Source organism: Nerophis lumbriciformis, linkage group LG18 (assembly GCF_033978685.3).
Source record: "Nerophis lumbriciformis linkage group LG18, RoL_Nlum_v2.1, whole genome shotgun sequence".
NCBI classification, from domain to species: domain Eukaryota; kingdom Metazoa; phylum Chordata; class Actinopteri; order Syngnathiformes; family Syngnathidae; genus Nerophis; species Nerophis lumbriciformis.
In genome coordinates, this window is record NC_084565.2 from 38477501 (window position 1) to 38497500 (window position 20000).

The 20000-nt window shown below is 40.8% G+C and overlaps 1 protein-coding gene across 12 annotated transcripts in view; it reads left to right on the top strand.

Annotated features, from left to right (window-relative positions):
• The first annotated feature begins 12131 nt into the window (after window positions 1-12131).
• Window positions 12132-20000, top strand: part of kif1aa (kinesin family member 1Aa) — a 137117-nt gene continuing 129248 nt past the window's right edge. For all 12 annotated transcript variants that reach the window (XM_061978349.2, XM_061978353.2, XM_061978354.2 and 9 more), the window contains exon 1: window positions 12132-12384. The gene's annotated coding sequence lies outside the window, so the exon portion shown is untranslated. The remainder of the gene's footprint in view (window positions 12385-20000) is intronic.

Sequence of the window (20000 nt, forward strand, 5' to 3'; positions counted from 1 at the left end):
TTAGTTTGATACCTACAAAACTGTAAGTTTTTAACAGTTAGCATGCTAACATATTAACAGAACGCTAGCAAGATAGCGTATAGTAGCAATATCCATGACTTTTAGGTTCATACCCACAGAATTGGCTAAAATATTAAACAGGATAACTGTTAGCATCCTCTATGATAACTGTTAGCATGCTGGTAAGCTATTGTCAAGTAACCATAGTCATGACTTTGAATTTGATACCAACAAAATTGGGTAAAATTTCAACAGTTAGCATGCTAACATACTAACAGTTAGAATGCTAGCAAGATAGCACTTAGCATCGATAGAAATGACACTGATAAGATTACCCAAAATACTAACTCTTAGCATCCTCTATGATAACTGTTGGCATGCTAGTAAGATAGCGCCAAGTAACCAGTTTTAGTTTGATACCTACAAAACTAAGTTTTTAACAGTTAGCATGCTAGCAACGCTACCCAAAAAATTTACTAATATGCTAACGTAGTCATTGTTATATGTCAACTGTTAGCATGTTAGCACCTATCATGACATGATTTTGAATGAAAAACATTTGCTGTAATTGATATTCCCATGAAATATGTAAAACAGTCATGCTTGAAATCCTGGAATTTAAAAATTTGACTTCCTTCAATTCGAATTGGAATTGCAGTTCTACTTCCTGTTTGCAACCTCGGTTCAATAGAATTTGGGGGTCATTCCCAAGTCAATTTGTAATTTTGCACAAGCTTTCCGGACGTAGATACCTGATACCACAAATGGTATGATATCGAGGGAGGATTTAGAACACCGGAGATGGTGTTTAAAGGAGACGAGAGCAACAGAATGGTGTTCTAGAAGGTCTCCACCCAGGCCTGACAACCAAACACAGGACTTTAAAGAAGACGTGACTAATGTTCATGTGTGCACTATGCATGGTACATCAGGGTGTGACCTCAAATGTACCCTTAAAGTCCAAATACGGTGCTGGTCCATGACAAGTAAATTATGAGCAGGTTTTTGTCATGGAACCATGGTAATGTTTCCTGGCATAGAAGACACGTTTAATAAGAAATTGGACAAAGAAAACGGAGAATTTTCTGTGCATGTTGTGAAATATAGTCTTATGTTTTCTCTCCTCACATCATGTGTGGCAAGTCAACTGTGATCCATCTCGAGGGGACCACTGCAGGTGGTCAGTGAGTCAAAAGGAAGTCATTGTAGCATTGTTTCATCTTGTGTCACTGAAATCTTCAATAAACTCTTCTCCCTGGAAGGACTGGATGTCTTCTGTGCTTTGCCATCTTCCACCAGAACTAACTAGCATGTAGCAACTGACCTAGCTCTGTTTCCACCCATCCTGTCTATGACAGGGTATTTATCAACATATAGCTAACTTCCGCCAGAGTTAGTCCTCATACAACTTTTTCACTTCCGATACCATACCAAGGTTATAGCCTTGAGTACTGGCCGATTCTAGGAACCATACATTCTTTGATGATTTTCTAGTGTGAAATGTCAGCAAATGGTTGATCAAATAAATTCAGTCAAACAGGCAACAATGGTAGGTATGGAAAGTAACCAACCAACCAAGAATACAGTCTTTTATATCATCATCATCATTGTCAGGTTCAAACACCGATGAAGAAGCAAGGAATTAGACAGAATTCAATTTGGCTCAATTGAAGAGAAACGTCTGGACTGTACTCTTTGCACAGTTCCACCACGCTCTGACGAAAGACTATATGCCTCCTCTTTTATTTGGACTTTCCCTGATTACATGGCAACAGCTGTTTCTAAGGGATGGGGGTCGTAAACAGCCATCGCCTTTGTTACAAAACAGTTCAAAGAAAAGGTCGTAAAACAGTTCAAAGAAAAGGTTGTAAAAGAGTTCAAAGAAAAGGTACCATGAATTGATTAACGTGGACCCCGACTTAAACAGTTGAAAAACTTATTCAGGTGTTACCATTTAGTGGTCAATTGTACGGAATATGTACTGTACTGTGCAATCTACTATTAAAGTAATCAATCAATCAAAGGTGCCTGGAGCTTGGGCAGGTCCTGCTTTCTCTCCGCTTTGTAGTTCTCGGGTCAAGACAAAAGTTTTCTGTGGATTACAATACATCAAAGAAACCAAACCCTTCCTGTCTCCTCCCATCGTACACAGTGGAGTTTTACAAGCCTTTTGTTTGGTCGGATCAAAGACAGCTTTTGTCCTCTCGCAGGGCGAGCTGAACTCAATGCAAAGTTTTGTGATAACTTAGATACAATTATTCTGACAATCATCATCAGAGCAGTCTGTCGGGCACGACAATGACTATTTCATTTCGGTCGGATCGTAGACCTCCACTCAACCCTCGGCTGCCAGGTTGCAGTATCGATCTTCAGTTCCCTCAAATTCCGTTTAACGGTATCCTTGTACCGTAGCCTTGACCTCCCTCGGTTTCGTTTCCCTTCCTCCACATGTGAGTCGAGCAGATTCCGAGGGAGCCGCTCGTGGCTCATTCTCTCTACATGCCCGACCCATCTCAGGTTCGTTTGGCAGTCCAGCACGACTTACGACCTCTGTGTTCGGGATTTTGTCTCTCTAAGAGATGCCCATGATGGCCCGAAGGTGGCGCATCATGTTGGCGTGAAGTTTCCTGACTTGCAAAATGTAGAGGCTCCAAGTTTCAGCACCGTACAAAAGTGTAGCTCGCACAGTTGCTCTGTTCACCGTGCACTTGACGCAAATAGAAACATGCCTGTTATTTCAGAGTCTTTCCCTTAATTTCCCAAACACAGCACTCGCTCTCCCCATCCTGAGTCTGATCTCATCATCAAGCTTGGCATTTTCTGGCACTGTTCTTCCTAGGTACTTGAATGTTCGGCTTTGCACAAGTGGTTCTCCCATGACACAGACCTCCCCCTTTACATACTGCTGTCTGAAACGCATCTTTGGGATCAGGTGGTTAAACAAAAGTAAGAATGAGGAACTATGGCTTAGAGGAAGTCCGGCAGATCCTGAGACAAAAATGGGAATGAATAGGCCAGACTTTGCGGAAACTGGCGCCACACAACAGGCAGCCAAAGAACACCTGGAGGAGGGAGAGACTGAAGCAGAACTCAAGAGGCAGGTAACCAGCCGGAGGGAGGCAGAAAGTATAGCCTAAAACTGTTGGATGTAGAAGAGTGGTCGATGGCTTAAGTAAGTGAGGTCTTGGCAGGTCCTGAATCGGACCTGCCAAGAAGAGAGTGGGTCTCTTGTGACCGACTTCTTCTCGTTTTCGATTGTCACACACACACTCGGTGTGGTGAGATCATCCTCTGCATTTGACCCATCACCCTCACCCCCTGCCTCCAAGAACAGACCTCTTCAAGCGGAAAAATGTCTGTGGAAGTTGCATGACATAGCACAGTAGTTCTTTCTTCTATGTGAGAGAGAGAGAGAGCATGATAATGCACGGCCCAATATTGCAAGGACCTAGAAAACAGTTCTTGCATGGCCAGGATACTCACCGGACTTGTCACCCATTGAGCAGGTTTGTGATGCTCTGGACCGGCGTATATGACAGAGCAACATTTCACCAGTGATGCAAATAAACCACCAGATACTAACAAGTCCCGCTGTCTTTGAAGAGTCCGTTTGGACTGTCAACCTTGCAGGCGAATCGTTAGGACCAAGCTCGCCATGCTAGAGCACGCCCCAAATCCAGCAGTCAGCACTGGATAACTCGCTGGAAAATTGGACACGGTGCGTGGCCAGAGGTGTCGCTCTCCTCCGGCAAAGGTAATGATCCTTCCACAGGTTCACAAACTCAGACTTTGTTACAATTTTCTATTTAGTCAAGTTTGATGTCTTCTCAGCGCTGTGCCAGAGTCCAAGACCTTGTTAACCGTCCATATTTATTTTTTGAGCAGAATGGCCTTTTGGAGTTTTGAAAAGTCGCAAATGAGATCCTTGTTTTGTTCACGTGAATAAAAGACTGTATTCCTTTGATAGGTTTCTTTCTTTTGCAGGATTCCCCGCATAGGGCAGGGCTATTTAACCATTTTTTTCATTCACAATTGCTCTTTTTCTATATTCTCGAGAACCATCTTCCTTAGATTAGATTTTTGTTGAGTTTGTCAGAGGTATAGGAATTTCTGAAAAAGTAGCTATGTCTATACAACAGAAGCTTCTTGGTGTTTTAAAACGCCTACTTTTCATGCCCCGTTGTCCGGGTCATGTTTGTGATCTGTGGTTCAGTAATATTATCTTTAGTTTATTGTCTATTTATTTTTCAGCAACCTCATTAGTTTTCTTAGTTTCTATGGGTGCTGATTTCCTGCGCCTACCTCTGATTAGTGGTCGGTAGGTTAACCTGCTCCTGATCACTAATCAGAGCAATTTAAACCTAACTCTGCCTGGCAGTCTTGTTTGCCAATATACATTTTTTTCTTTTATGTTTTATGCCCTTTTTTTTCCCCAAAACCCAATTTTTTATGGCAAAGCATTCATTTGAAATCCGTCCTTGTGTGCAACGACAGTTTGAAACAAAAAAAAAATCCCACTCAATTTCTTGGGGATCCAAAATAAGTCGAACCTTTTTTTTCTTTTTTTTTTTACTTTCAACTTCAGATCTATTTATTGATTATAAATGTGAATTATTAGTACCGTATTTTTCGGACTATAAGTCGCAGTTTTTCATAGTTTGGCCGGGTGCGACTTATACTCAGGAGCGACTTATGTGTGAAATGATTAACACATTAGCGTAAAATTGTCAAGACTTGGTCCTGGGTGTTTGCTTTTCCGGGATGCAACGGAAAGTTGGCTCGGGCGAGACGGGAATGTAAGTACATTTTTATTTAAACACTATAAATACAAAACAAGGAAGTAAACAAAAGGTGCGCACAATGGCGGAGAACAAACTATGAAACCAAATACTTGCACAAAGGCAAAAACTATGAACAACAAAAAACACTAACTGTGGCAATAATAAACAAAACTTACTTGGCATGGACAAAAAGGAGCAGCGTGAACGATGGACATGAAAAAACAGTCAGAAATGTGCAGAGCATAAATGCGGGGATGTCGTCAGACCGACAAACTCAAAACAATGAACTTAAATACTATAGACATGATTAAAGACAGGTGCGTGAGTCGTGAGGGCAGGTGAAAACTAATGGGTTGCTATGGTGACAAACAAGAGTGCACAATGAGTCCAAACGTGGAACAGGTGAAACTAATGGGTAACTATGGAAACAAGACAAGGGAGTGAGAAGCCAGAAACTAAAGAGTCCAATAACTAAACTAAACAAAACATGATTACACAGACATGACAAAAATATCAAATTATATTATTTATCTCATTCACGTAAGAGATTAGACGTATAAGATTTCATGGGATTTAGTGATTAGGAGTGACAGATTGTTTGGTGAACGTATAGCATGTTCTATATGTTATAGTTATTTGAATGACTCTTACTATAATATGTTACGTTAACATACCAGTTGGTTATTTATGCCTCATATAACGTACACTTATTCAGCCTGTTGTTCACTATTCTTTATTTATTTTAAATTGCCTTTCAAATGTCTATTCTTGCTGTTGGCTTTTATCAAATACATTTCCCCAAAAAATGCGACTTATATGTTTTTTTCCGACTTTATTAAAGGGGAACATTATCACAATTTCAGAAGGGTTAAAACCATTAAAAATCAGTTCCCAGTGGCTTATTATATTTTTCGAAGTTTTTTTCAAACTTTTACCCATCACGCAATATCCCTAAAAAAAGCTTCAAAGTGCCTGATTTTAACCATCGTTATATACACCCGTCCATTTTCCTGTGACGTCACACAGTGATGCCGATACAAACAAACATGGCGGAAAGAACAGCAAGCTATAGCGACATTAGCTCGGATTCAGATTCAGCGGCTTAAGCGATTCAACAGATTACGCATGTATTGAAACGGATGGTTGTAGTGTGGAGGCAGGTAGCGAAAACGAAATTAAAGAAGAAACTGAAGCTACTGAGCCATATCGGTTTGAACCGTATGCAAGCGAAACCGACGAAAACGACACGACAGCCAGCGAGGACGAATTCGGCGATCGCCTTCTAACCAACGATTGGTATGTGTTTGTTTGGCATTAAAGTAAACTAACAACTATGAACTAGGTTTACAGCATATGAAATACATTTGGCAACAACATGCACTTTGAGAGTGCAGACAGCCCAATTTTCATCAATTAATATATTCTGTAGACATACCCTCATCCGCGCTCTTTTCCTGAAAGCTGATCTGTCCAGTTTTGGAGTTGATGTCAGCAGGCCAGGCAAGCTAGGGTCGATATTCTTCTCTTGATCATCTTTGGTGGAACAAACTGCCGCCATTGCTTGCCGTGCTACCGAGGTCCTTTGTCCCTGAATTGCTCACACACTCCAGCAGATTCAATGGGGGTCTGGCGGCAGATTTCTTTGACTTTATCGTTGGAAATGCATCTGCTTTGAGTGTCGCAGGATATCCACACATTCTTGCCATCTCTGTCGTAGCATAGCTTTCGTCGGTAAAGTGTGCGGAACAAAACGTCCAATTTCTTGCCACTTTCGCATCTTTGGGCCACTGGTGCAACTTGAATCCGTCCCTGTTCGTGTTGTTACACCCTCCGACAACACACCCGACGAAGGATGATGTCTCCAAGGTACGGAAAACAGTCGAAAAAACGGAAAATAACAGAGCTGATTCGACTCGGTGTTTGAGAAAATGGCGGATTGCTTCCCGATGTGACGTCACCAGTGACGTGCGGTGAGGTTGATGGCTGGTGAGGCACTGACTTCATCACAGTCGGATTTACAAACATATGAACCCTACAGAGTATCTTATTCACCATTTGATTGGCAGCAGTTAACGGGTTATGTTTAAAAGCTCATACCAGCATTCTTCCCTGCTTGGCACTCAGCATCAAGGCTTGGAATTGGGGGTTAAATCACCAAAAATGATTCCCGGGCACGGCGCCACTGCTGCCCACTGCTCCCCTCACCTCCCAGGGGGTGAACAAGGGGATGGGTCAAATGCAGAGGACAAATTTTACCACACCTAGTGTGTGTGTGACAATCATTGGTACTTTAACTTAACTTTAACTTTACACATACAAACTGTAGCACACAAAAAAGCACATTTAATAAAAAAACGTTATTATGGTCTTACCTTTACTTATAAATGCGCCGCTGTTGTGCTGGATTAATGAACCCCCTGACGGGAGTGTTATATCAACTAAAGCCCTCACTTCAACTTTCCACGTGCAAGATTGAATCTATTTTAAAAAGTGTAACCGAGGGTTTATAAATGTCGCCTATACTGTATGAAACTACAAAATAACAAACACGGAGGCTCCAGTTTACACGAGGACCACTTTATTTACCTTCTTTCAAAAACTTCCGCTCCACTCCAACGTGTCAAAATTCCACTCTTAGCGCCTTCAAAATAAGAACTCAAGGCATACACTGTATAACAGCGCATAACAGGAACTTAACATCACAAAGAGGAAAGCCCATAAAAATAGGTTACAAAAGTTATTTAATAAGAAGCCAAAAAGTGCAAAAACAATAATGTTGGTGTTGGAGGAGTTGTGAATTAGGTACACCTGCAGTCTGCAGGTGTACCTAATGTTGTGGCCCTGCAGTCATTCACAACTCCTCCAACATAAACATTACTGTTTTTGCACTTTTTGGCTTCTTATGAAATAACTTTTTTAAATAGATTCAATCTTGCACATGAAAAGTTTAAGTGTGGGCTTTAGTTGATATAACACTCCCGTCAGGGGGTGCAAATTCTACCGCGGGGGTGCAGGAGGCGAGCCTCAGCCAGTGCGTCTTTTGCAGCCTGTCATGTCTGTGTGATCATGTTTTGTTTTAGTAATGTTCGGTTTAAATTTTGGACTTTTTGTGCACTTTTGTTTTGTTTTGTCACCATAGCAACCATTAGTTTCACCTGTCACGTCACGCACCTGTTCCACGTTTGGACTCATTGTGCACTCTTGTCACCATAGCAACCATTAGTTTTCACCTGTCACGTCACGCACCTGTTTCACGTTTTGAGTCACGCACCTGCTTTCACTAATCATGTCCATAGTATTTAAGTTCATTCATTTTCTGTTGTTCGTCCTGACGACATCACCACATTTATGCTCCTGCACACTCTCCACACCCTGATGACCCTTGCTACTCTTTTTTTCATGCCGGTTCCATGCCAAGTAAGTTTTTGTTTGTTAAGCCACAGTTAGTGTTTTGTTTAATTGTTCATAGTTTCTGCCAATGTGCAAGTTTTGTGTTTAAAGTCTAGTTTTATTCTCCGCCACTGTGCGCGCTTTTTGTTTATTCCTTTTTTGATAGTTTAAAATAAATAATGTCTTCACCTTCACGCCATGTCTGGTCCAAATGCTCATTTGAACCACGGGAGAACAAACCAAGCCAAAGTCCAAGTCCTGACACAGCCAAACTTTCAAGAAATACTTTACACACATACAGTTGTTGACAAAATACACTGTACATTATATACCTCCGCTAACTAAACTATGGAAATGTATTATATAGTTCATATAGCAATACAGTCTCACTGCACAGCAGGCCAGCAGTTAGCCGAGTCCGGAATCCATGTTGAGGCACTGAGTGACGTGCCTCAACTGGCTGCTGTTCACCGCACCGTCTCTTCTCAGTATTTGAATGGCAAATGTGAAAATTCACCGATTTTGAATAAAAATAATCTAAAACTGGTGAAGTTAAATGGAAAATAACTTTATAGTATAATCACTGGATACATTTAACGATTTCATTTTTTTTTTTCTTTTTACATTTTTTTTCTTTCCATGATGCCTCTAGTGACTGCACGTCACTGGACGTTACGTTGTGACGTCATCGCTCCGAGAGCGAATATTAGAAAGGCGTTTAATTCGCCAAAATTCATCCATTTAGAGTTCGGAAATCGGTTAAAAAAATATATAGTCTTTTTTCTGCAACATCAAGGTATATATTGACGCTTACATAGGTCTGGTGATAATGTTCCCCTTCAAGCATTTTCGGCCGGTGCGACTTATACTCGGAAAAATACGGTATTTGTGTTTCTTATTTCTTTGTTTTATTCCCTTTTTGTCAAAGAAAACTTAGTTTTTTACATGGCAAACAGAAAAATGATGCAATATTTCAAAGTTTAATATTTGATGTGAAGTCATTTGCGCCTCAGTAGGTCAATAAATCATAACATTGATTCTGGGCCTGCTCAGGCCCTGTCGTCACGAACATGGTTGGAGACGCCCATCATGACAGGACGCGCGTAAAAACCTCAAGGACCCGTGTCTTGAAACCAAACAGGTCATCTTGGTCTCCCTTTGCCATTTTTCAGCAACCCGAAGGGGTCGTGCTCTAACAAACTCCTCATCCAATCTTTGCTAAATCTTTTATTGTGGGTCAGGGTGATGGGTGGGACCTTACGGCATGAATACTGTGGCGCCCCCTTGTGGTGAACAATGATCACTGTCATCACTTCTTTCCACATGCTCCAAACTTGCTGGACTGTTTTCCCTCTTAGGGACTTTGACCAAATGAGTGGAGTTAGAATGACATACTACACACATAAGTGATAAGACATTTAGAATTACGGACACTACACACATACAGTCGTGGTTCAAAGTGGACATACACTTGTAAAGAACCTACAACTCTTTTTGTGATAGAGTGATTGGAGCACATACTTGTTGGTCAGAAAAAACATTCACGAAGTTTGGTTCTTTTATGAGTTTTTTATGGGTCTAAATCTGCTGAGTCAAAAGTATACATACAGAACTTTCCTCCAGAAGGTCTTATCTTTGTCCATGTGATGTCAGATGAAACAAAAATGGAGCTGTTTGGCCACAATACCCAGCAATATGTTTGGAGGAGAAAAGGTGAGGCCTTTAATCCCAGGAACACTATCCCTACTGTCAACCATGGTGGTGGTAGTATTATGCTCTGGGCCTGTTTTGCTGCCAATGGAACTGCTGCTTTACAGAGAGTAAATGGGACAATGAAAAAGGAGGATTTCCTCCAAATTCTTCAGGACAAGCTAAAATCATCAGCCCGGAGGTTGGGTCTTGGGCGCAGTTGGGTGTTCCAACAGGACAATAACCCCAAACACATGTCAAAAGTGGTAAAGGAATGGCTAAATCAGGCTGGAATTACGGTTTCAGAATGGCCTTCCCAAAGTCCTGACTTAAACATGTGGACAATGCTGAAGAAACAAGTCCATGTCAGAAAAGCAACACATTAAGCTGAACTGCACCAATGTTGTCAAGAGGTGTGGTCAAAAATTCAAGCAGAAGCTTGTGGATGGCTACCAAAAGCGCCTTATTGCAGGTAAACTTGCCTTGTAAGCAAATATTAACATTGATGTATGTATACTTTTGACCCAGCACATTTGCTTTTTTCAGGAGTTGAGCTTGGCCCCTTAGTTCCAGTGAAAGGAACTTTGAATGCTCCAGGATACCAAAATATTTAGGACAATTCCATGCTCCCAACCTTGTGGGAACAGTTTGGAGCGGGCCCCTTCCTCTTCCAACATGACTGTGAACCAGTGCACAAAGCAAGGTCCATAAAGACATGGATGACAGAGTCTGGTGTGGATGAACTTGACTGGCCTGCACAGAGTCCTAACGGATAGAACACCTTTAGGATGAATTAGAACGGAGACTGAGAGCCAGGCCTTCTCCACCAACATCAGTGTGTGACCTCACCGCTTTTGGAAGAATGGTGGAAAATTCCTATGAACACACCCCGCAACCTTGTGGACAGCCTTCCCAGAAGAGCTGAAGCTGTAATACATACTTGCCAACCTTGAGACCTCCGATTTCGGGAGGTGGGGGGGCGGGGCGGGGCGTGGTTGGGGGCGTGGTTAAGAGGGGAGGAGTATATTGACAGCTAGAATTCACCAAGTCAAGTATTTCATACATATATATATGTATATGTATATGTATATATATATATATATATATATATATATATATATATATATATATATATATATATATATATATATATATATATATATATATATATGTGTATGTATATATATATATATATATATATATATATATATATATATATATATATATATATATATATGTATATATATATGTATATATCTACATCCTGAAAATATGCAAACAAAACTGTGTTTAGATAATTGATACTTCAAACTTGCATAAATAAATATTAAGGAATATAACATAACTTGGCTTCTGAGAGCTTCAAAATGTAATGAATAAAATGCTAAAGTTGTTGATAAACAAGCAATTAATAATTAAAAATAATTATAATTAAAATAATAATTAATAATTAATAATAATAATTAATAAATAATAATTAAAAATAAATAAATAAACATTGATAAAATAAACATTGAATTATTTTAATAATTAAATATGGTCATTTTAAATGAATTATTATGATAATTTAAAATCAATTATTTCAAATAAGTTTATTTTAATGTATAATTCTATGGCTGGATGTAATAAGGAGTCACGAAAAAATACAAATAAAAATACAATTAATTTTGATGTTTTTAGCAAAATATAGTAAAAATGTTTTTTTTTTTGTTTTTTTTAAATTAATAAATATATTAATTTTTAGGTCAAACAAACATAATAATACAATTTATCTCTAGTCTGGATGATTTAGTTCTTGTCACCCTGTTGTCCTCCCGTCATGAAAAAAAAGGCTGTCCTCACTCAGGTCCGCATGGAGCTGGAGGGGGCGTGGCTTCCAGCTCCGGCTGAAAATCGGGAGATTTTCGGGAGAATATTTGTCCCGGGAGGTTTTCGGGAGAGGCGCTGAATTTCGGGAGTCTCCCGGAAAATTCGGGAGGGTTGGCAAGTATGCTCTAATAGCTGCAAAAGGTCATATTGAACCCTATGGGTTAGGAATGGGATGGCACTAAAAGTTCATAAGGCAGGTGGCCAAATACTTTTGGCAATATAGTGTATATATAAAAAAAAAAAAAAATACTACAAATGATTAACTTTTTAGTCAAAGGCAGACATCAATGCTAAATATTACGGTACACAAGGTAGTTTTGCTATGACGTATTGCTCTTCCCACCACCGCATTTAAGCTGTTACCTCCCTCGGCTGTGACGTCATCGCCCGGTGGCAGCATCCTCCCTCCGTGTAAGGACGAGGAGGAGACGAACACAACCATTTTGGACGCCAGAGGACAACCCAGCCAGCCAGCCAGCCAGCCGGCCAGCCAGCGACATCACCCCGCACTGGCACCTCGCTTTCCGGGAACACCGAGCTCACCGAGCCCCCTTCCTCCATGGAGGCCGGAGGCTGCTAGCAGAAGCCCGGGGAGGACGAGGAGGAGGCGGGTATCGAATTAACGACGACGGCGCGCACTCGCTGCTAGCATCACGTATGTTTTATTCCACTCTGTCTTCATACTGTGTAAGGTGGGGGTTTTAATTAGAAAAACAAACAAAAAAAAAGCAAGATTTGGGGTGGAAACCTCCTGGGAGGACGTGGGCTCAGCCTGGGTGCGGCCATGAGGAGGCTGCACTGCCTCAGGACACTGAAACAACCTTTTAACACATTTACACTCAATTCACCTGACATGTGAACATTTAAAGACTACTTTGTTTATGTCATCCTTGCGAATAATGCACGCAAATGTATGAAAAGTGTCCCTTTTAAAGAAAGCAGGTGACATTAACTAGTCTTAAGTGAGGTGACATTAACTAGTCTTAAGTGAGGTGACATTAACTAGTCTTAAGTGATGTGACATTAACTAGTCTTAAGTAAGGTGACATGAACTAGTCTGAAGTAAGGTGACGTGAACTAGTCTTTGTCACCAGGTTTTAACACGCCCTGACTGGGCTGCGTCGTCATCCAGCGTCTTGTTTCTACACTAAATATCACACTTTCCCCTCAATAGAACGCCTAAAACACCGCATGGAAGCATGTTTTATTCTTTTATTATGACAACACCATGATGTATTCTTTTATTCTTTTTTTTAAATATTTTTTATTTATTCATTCATCCATCATTCCATCTTCTTCCGCTTATCCGAGGTCGGGTCGCGGGGGCAGCAGCCTAAGCCGGCAAGCCCAGACTTCCCTCTCCCCGGCCACTTCACCCAGCTCCTGGTCTTCTCAACGTGTCCTGGGTCTTCCCCGTGGCCTCCTGCCGGCCGGACCAGATGCCCGAACCACCTCATCTGGCTCCTCTCCATGCGGAGGAGCGGCGGCTTTACTTTGAGCTCCTCCCGGATGACGGAGCTTCTCACCCTATCTCTAAGGGAGAGCGCAGAGGAAACTCATTTCCTCATGTCCTTTCGGTCATAACCCAAAGCTCAGGACCATAAGTGAGGATGGGAACGGTAAATTTAGAGCTTTGCCTTCCGGCTCAGCTCCTTCTTCACCACAACGGACCGATACAGCGTCCGCATTACTGAAGACGCCGCACCGATCCACCTGTCGATCTCACGGTCCACTCTTCCCCCACTCGTGAACAAGACTCCGAGGTACTTGAACTCCTCCACATGGGGCAGGGTCTCCTCCCCCAACCCGGAGATGGCACTCCACCCTTTCCCGGGCGAGAACCATGGACTCGGACTTCCATCCATCCATCCATCATCTTCCGCTTATCCGAGGTCGGGTCGCGGGGGCAGCAGTCTAAGCAGGGAAGCCCAGACTTCCCTCTCCCCAGCCACTTCGTCCAGCTCTTCCTGTGGGACCCCGAGGTGTTCCCAGGCCAGCCGGGAGACATAGTCTTCCCAACGTGTCCTGGGTCTTCCCCGCGGCGTCCTACCGGTCGGACGTGCCCTAAACACCTCCCTAGGGAGGCGTTCGGGTGGCATCCTGACCAGATACCCGAACCACCTCATCTGGCTCCTCTCGATGTGGAGGAGCAGCGGCTTTACTTTGAGCTCCCCCCGGATGGCAGAGCTCCTCACCCTATCTCTAAGGGAGAGCCCCGCCACCCGGCGGAGGAAACTCATTTCGGCCGCTTGTACCCGTGATCTTGTCCTTTCGGTCATAACCCAAAGCTCATGACCATAGGTGAGGATGGGAACGTAGATCGACCCGTAAATTGAGAGCTTTGCCTTCCGGCTCAGCTCCTTCTTCACCACAACGGATCGATACAGCGTCCGCATTACTGAAGACGCCGCACCGATCCGCCTGTCGATCTCACGATCCACTCTTCCCTCACTCGTGAACAAGACTCCTAGGTACTTGAACTCCTCCACTTGGGGCAAGATCTCCTCCCCAACCCGGAGATGGCACTCCACCCTTTTCCGGGCGAGAACCATGGACTCGGACTTGGAGGTGCTGATTCTCATCCCAGTCGCTTCACACTCGGCTGCGAACCGATCCAGTGAGAGCTGAAGATCCTGGCCAGATAAAGCCGTCAGGACCACATCATCTGCAAAAAGCAGAGACCTAATCCTGCAGCCTCCAAACCGGAACCCCTCAACGCCTTGACTGCGCCTAGAAATTCTGTCCATAAAAGTTATGAACAGAATCGGTGACAAAGGGCAGCCTTGGCGGAGTCCAACCCTCACTGAAAACGTGTCCGACTTACTGCCGGCAATGCGGACCAAGCTCTGACACTGAGCATACAGGGAGCGGACTGCCACAATCAGACAGTCCGATACCCCATACTCTCTGAGCACTCCCCACAGGACTTCCCGAGGGACACGGTCGAATGCCTTCTCCAAGTCCACAAAGCACATGTAGACTGGTTGGGCAAACTCCCATGCACCCTCAAGGACCCTGCCGAGAGTATAGAGCTGGTCCACAGTTCCACGACCAGGACGAAAACCACACTGTTCCTCCTGAATCCGAGGTTCGACTATCCGGGGTAGCCTCCTCTCCAGTACACCTGAATAGACCTTACCGGGAAGGCTGAGGAGTGTGATCCCACGATAGTTAGAACACACCCTCCGGTTCCCCTTCTTAAAGAGCGGAACCACCACCCCGGTCTGCCAATCCAGAGGTACCGCCCCCGATGTCAACCAAGACAGCCCCACTCGGACTTATTTATTCAATTGACAGGGAAATCATAATCCAGGTACTAAAAAAACCAGACACTTTTATTATTATTTTTTGTCCCTCCCCCAAAATAAAATTAAAAAAAATACAAAATTAGAGAAAAATAATAAAAGTCAAATAATACCACCCCCTCCCACCTCCCGTCCTACATTTCAGTCACAGTGGGTAGCAATGTACTGCCTTCCTCTTCACCACAAGCAGGTAGAGAATCGCAATAACTTACTAAAAGAAAAAAGAAACAAAGGTAATAACAAAAATTAAAATCACAAACATACAGAGGAGTGTCACTGAATAAAAACAACAACAAAAGAGTGAAAAGGTTCATTGTCAACAGTGAGTGTCACATTTATCCTATAGTGTCTTTAATTTAGCTATGTTACTAATTATGCAGTCAAATTGTTTGAATTTTCTCTAAATCTAAGAAAAACATGAGGTCCTTAAGCCATAGGGAGGCCTTGGGGGCAAACTGAACCTATTAAGTGGCCTAGTGGTTAGACCAGTGGTTCTCAAATGGGGGTACGCGTACCCCTGGGGGTACTTGAAGGTATGCCAAGGGGTACGTGAGATTTTTTTTTTTTAAATATTCTAAAAATAGCAACAATTCAAAAATCCTTTATAAATATATTTATTGAATAATACCTCAACAAAATATGAATGTAAGTTCATAAACTCAGTGAAGCACAAGCTCACTAAAATGTCTGTCAAAAAGAACTGTGAAAAGAAATGCAACAATGCAATATTCAGTGTTGATTTTTTGTGGACATGTTCCATAAATATTGATGTTAAAGATTTCCTTTTTTTTGTGAAGAAATGTTTAGAATGAAGTTCATGAATCCAGATGGATCTCTATTACAATCCCCAAAGAGGGCACTTTAAGTTGATGATTACTTCTATGTGTGGAAATCTTTATTTATAATTGAATCACTTGTTTATTTTTCGACAAGTTTTTAGTTATTTTTATATCTTTTTTTCAACATTTACAAACAGCTGAGAAACAATAATCAAAATAAGTATGGTGCCGGTATGCTGTTTTTTTTCCCCAATAGAGTACTGGAAAGGATAGAAATGTAGTTTGTCTCTTTTATCCGATTATTAATCGATTAATCGAAGCAATAATCGACAGATTAATCGATTATCAAATTAGTTGTTAAATGCAGCCCTAATATATATATATATATATATATATATATATATATATATATATATATATATATATATATATATATATATATATATATATATATATATGTATACACACACAATATATATACAATATATATATATATAAGTTTTTAGTTATTTTTATATCTTTTTTTCCAAATAGTTCAAATGAGCAATATTTTGCACTGTTATACAATTTAATAAATCAGAAACTGATGACATGACAGGCATTTTATTATATATTTACATATATATACGGTATATATATATATATATATATATACATATATATGTATATATATATATATATATATATATATTAGGGCTGCAACAACTAATCAATTAAATCGATTAAAATCGATTATAAAAATAGTTGGCGATTAATTTAGTCATCATTCAGTCATTGGATCTTTGCTATGCGCAGAGGCTACTTTTTTATTTTTTAAATGTATTTATTTATTTTTAAAATTTTATTTTTATAAACCTTTATTTATAGACTGCAACATTTACAAACAGCTGAGAAACAATAATCAAAATAAGTATGGTGCCGGTATGCTGTTTTTTTCTCCAATAAAGTACTGGAAAGGATAGAAATGTAGTTTGTCTCTTTTATCCGATTATTAATCGATTAATCGAAGTAATAATCGGCAGATTAATCGATTATCAAATTAGTTGTTAAATGCAGCCCTAATATATATATATATATATATATATATATATATATATATATATATATATATATATATATATATATATATATATATATATATATATACAATATATATATATATATATACGTTTTTAGTTATTTTTATATCTTTTTTTCCAAATAGTTCAAATGAGCAATATTTTGCACTGTTATACAATTTAATAAATCAGAAACTGATGACATGACAGGCATTTTATTATATATTTACATATATATACGGTGTGTATATATATATATATATACACACATATATATGTATATATATATATATATATATATATTAGGGCTGCAACAACAAATCAATTAAATCGATTAAAATCGATTATAAAAATAGTTGGCGATTAATTTAGTCATCATTCAGTCATTGGATCTTTGCTATGCGCAGAGGCTACTTTTTTATTTTTTAAATGTATTTATTTATTTTTTAAATTTTATTTTTATAAACCTTTATTTATAGACTGCAACATTTACAAACAGCTGAGAAACAATAATCAAAATAAGTATGGTGCCGGTATGCTGTTTTTTTCTCCAATAAAGTACTGGAAAGGATAGAAATGTAGTTTGTCTCTTTTATCCGATTATTAATCGATTAATCGAAATAATAATCGACAGATTAATCGATTATCAAATTAGTTGTTAAATGCAGCCCTAATATATATATATATATATATATATATATATATATATATATATATATATATATATATATATATATATATATATACACAATATATATATATATAAGTTTTTAGTTATTTTTATATCTTTTTTTCCAAATAGTTCAAATGAGCAATATTTTGCACTGTTATACAATTTAATAAATCAGAAACTGATGACATAGTGCTGTATTTTACTTCTTTATCTCTTTTTTTCAACCAAAAATGCTTTGCTCTGATTAGGGGGTACTTGAATTTAGAAAAAAAATCACAGGGGGTACATCACTGAAAAAAGGTTGAGAACCACTGGGTTAGGTTGTGAGTTCAAACCCTGGCCGAGTCATACCAAAGACTATAAAAATGGGAGCCATTACCTCCCTGCTTGGCACTCAGCATCAAGGGTTGGAATTGGGGGTTAAATCACCAAAAATGATTCCTGGGCGTGGCTACTAACTGCTGCTCACTGCTCCCCTCACCTCCCAGGGGGTGAGCAAGGGGATGGGTCAAATGCAGAGGACACATTTCACCACACCTAATGTGTGTGTGACAGTCTTTGGTACTTTAACTTGTGATTTCCACTCCAATAAAATCCTTCTACGAGCGATAATATCCCTAAAAGTCTGCTTAATTTTTTGATAGTTTGGTGGAATTCCAAAAATAATTCAAAATTTAATGCATCTGCGAGATTAAAAATATGAAAAGTATTCTTTTATTCTGACAGCACCCGCGTGGAAGCATGTTGCATTGTTGTATTGTGACAATGCTTACTTGTGTGCATGTGGCAGTCGAGCACATAAAGAAGATGCCAAGTCGTAACGTTAATGCGTTTCACGCGAGTTTAGTGGAGGACCACTTGTAGGAGGGAGGATGACACTGCAGAACGGCGACGAGGACGCCCAAATCTGACCAGAATGTGGTCGGCCTTTGTCTGCCGCTGATGAAAACATGACTTGCTCTTTAATTGGATTGGCCGCCATGAGTCACGCTCGCCCATTAGAGTGATGGTGTTGTCAAGTTCCAGGAGGAGGAGGAGGAGGACCGGGCCCAGCCCCGGCCCACTTTAATCCCGGGACGCACTCCTTTTGTCGCCATGGCTGCAGCTGACCATGCACGCCCTTTCTTCCCAATTCGGAGCTCTCCGTTATTCTTCATTCCTCCGATCTACAACGCGCCTTTTTCTTTATTGACATAAAACTGTTCAGAAGAGACATGGCTGCGGAGCTGGTATCAGACACCTCGGTCTCCTTGGACGCATCCTCGCTCACCCGTGCGGACTGGACGCCGGCCGAGGGATGGAGTCGGCTCTCTTGCTTGCTTTGTTGGGTCTGCTCCTGTCCCTGGCCCTGCTCCCCCACCCCAGCTACGATGGTGTGGAACACCGCAGAAGCCACCACAGTGTTTATGTTTTTGTTGTTGTTTTACTTTTGTGGCTGTGTGTAGAAGTGGCTTGTGTTGCGTTTTGGACCAGTTGTTCCTCCCAGGGAATTCAAGAAGTCACAAGTCGCTCCCAAGCTCTTTACGACACTTAAAGCTGAGTAGAAAAACCACCAGAGACAGAATAGGTATTTTGTAATATATTTGCAAAGCTTTGCAGATATACATTCAGACCAGTCCAGCATAGAACATTCAAATGCGCCCCTAAGATCGTCTGTCCCCCCCGAAACACCCTCTCCCCTCTTAAGTCCCTGGCAGTCCTGTGTCTCTAGCCAAAACAAATGCTTATTATTGCTCTCTCTAACATTCCTCATTCAAGGTTAAGCACACAGTTTGGCAGACAACCAAAAGACCACAATTGGAAGAAAAACACTAGCTGTTTTGTAATATGATTATGAAATAAAAAGAAGTAACACTTAAATTCGGATATATGTAAATATCTGCCTCTGACACTTGTCAGAATAATTGTATCTAAGTTATCACAAAACTTTGTGTTGCCATGAGTTCCCGGCGAGAAGGCAAAAGCTGTCTTTGGTCCTACCAAGCAAAAGGCTTGTAAAAACTCCACTGTGTAGGATGGGAAGCAACATGAAGGTGTTCTGTTTCTTTGATGTATTGTAATCCACGGAAAGATTTTGTCTTGACCCAAGAACTACAATCAATCAATCAATCAATGTTTATTTATATAGCCCTAAATCACAAGTGTCTCAAAGGGCTGCACAAGCCACAACGACATCCTCGGTACAAAGCCCACATAAGGGCAAGGAAAAACTCACCCCAGTGGGACGTCGATGTGAATGACTATGAGAAACCTTGGAGAGGACCGCATATGTGGGTAACCCCCCCCCCCCCCCCCTCTAGGGGAGACCGAATGCAATGAATGTCAAGTGGGTCTGACATAATATTGTGAGAGTCTAGTCCATAGTGGATCCAACATAATAGTAAGAGTCCAGTCCATAGTGGGGCCAGCAGGACACCATCCCGAGCGGAGACGGGTCAGCAGGGCAGAGATGTTCC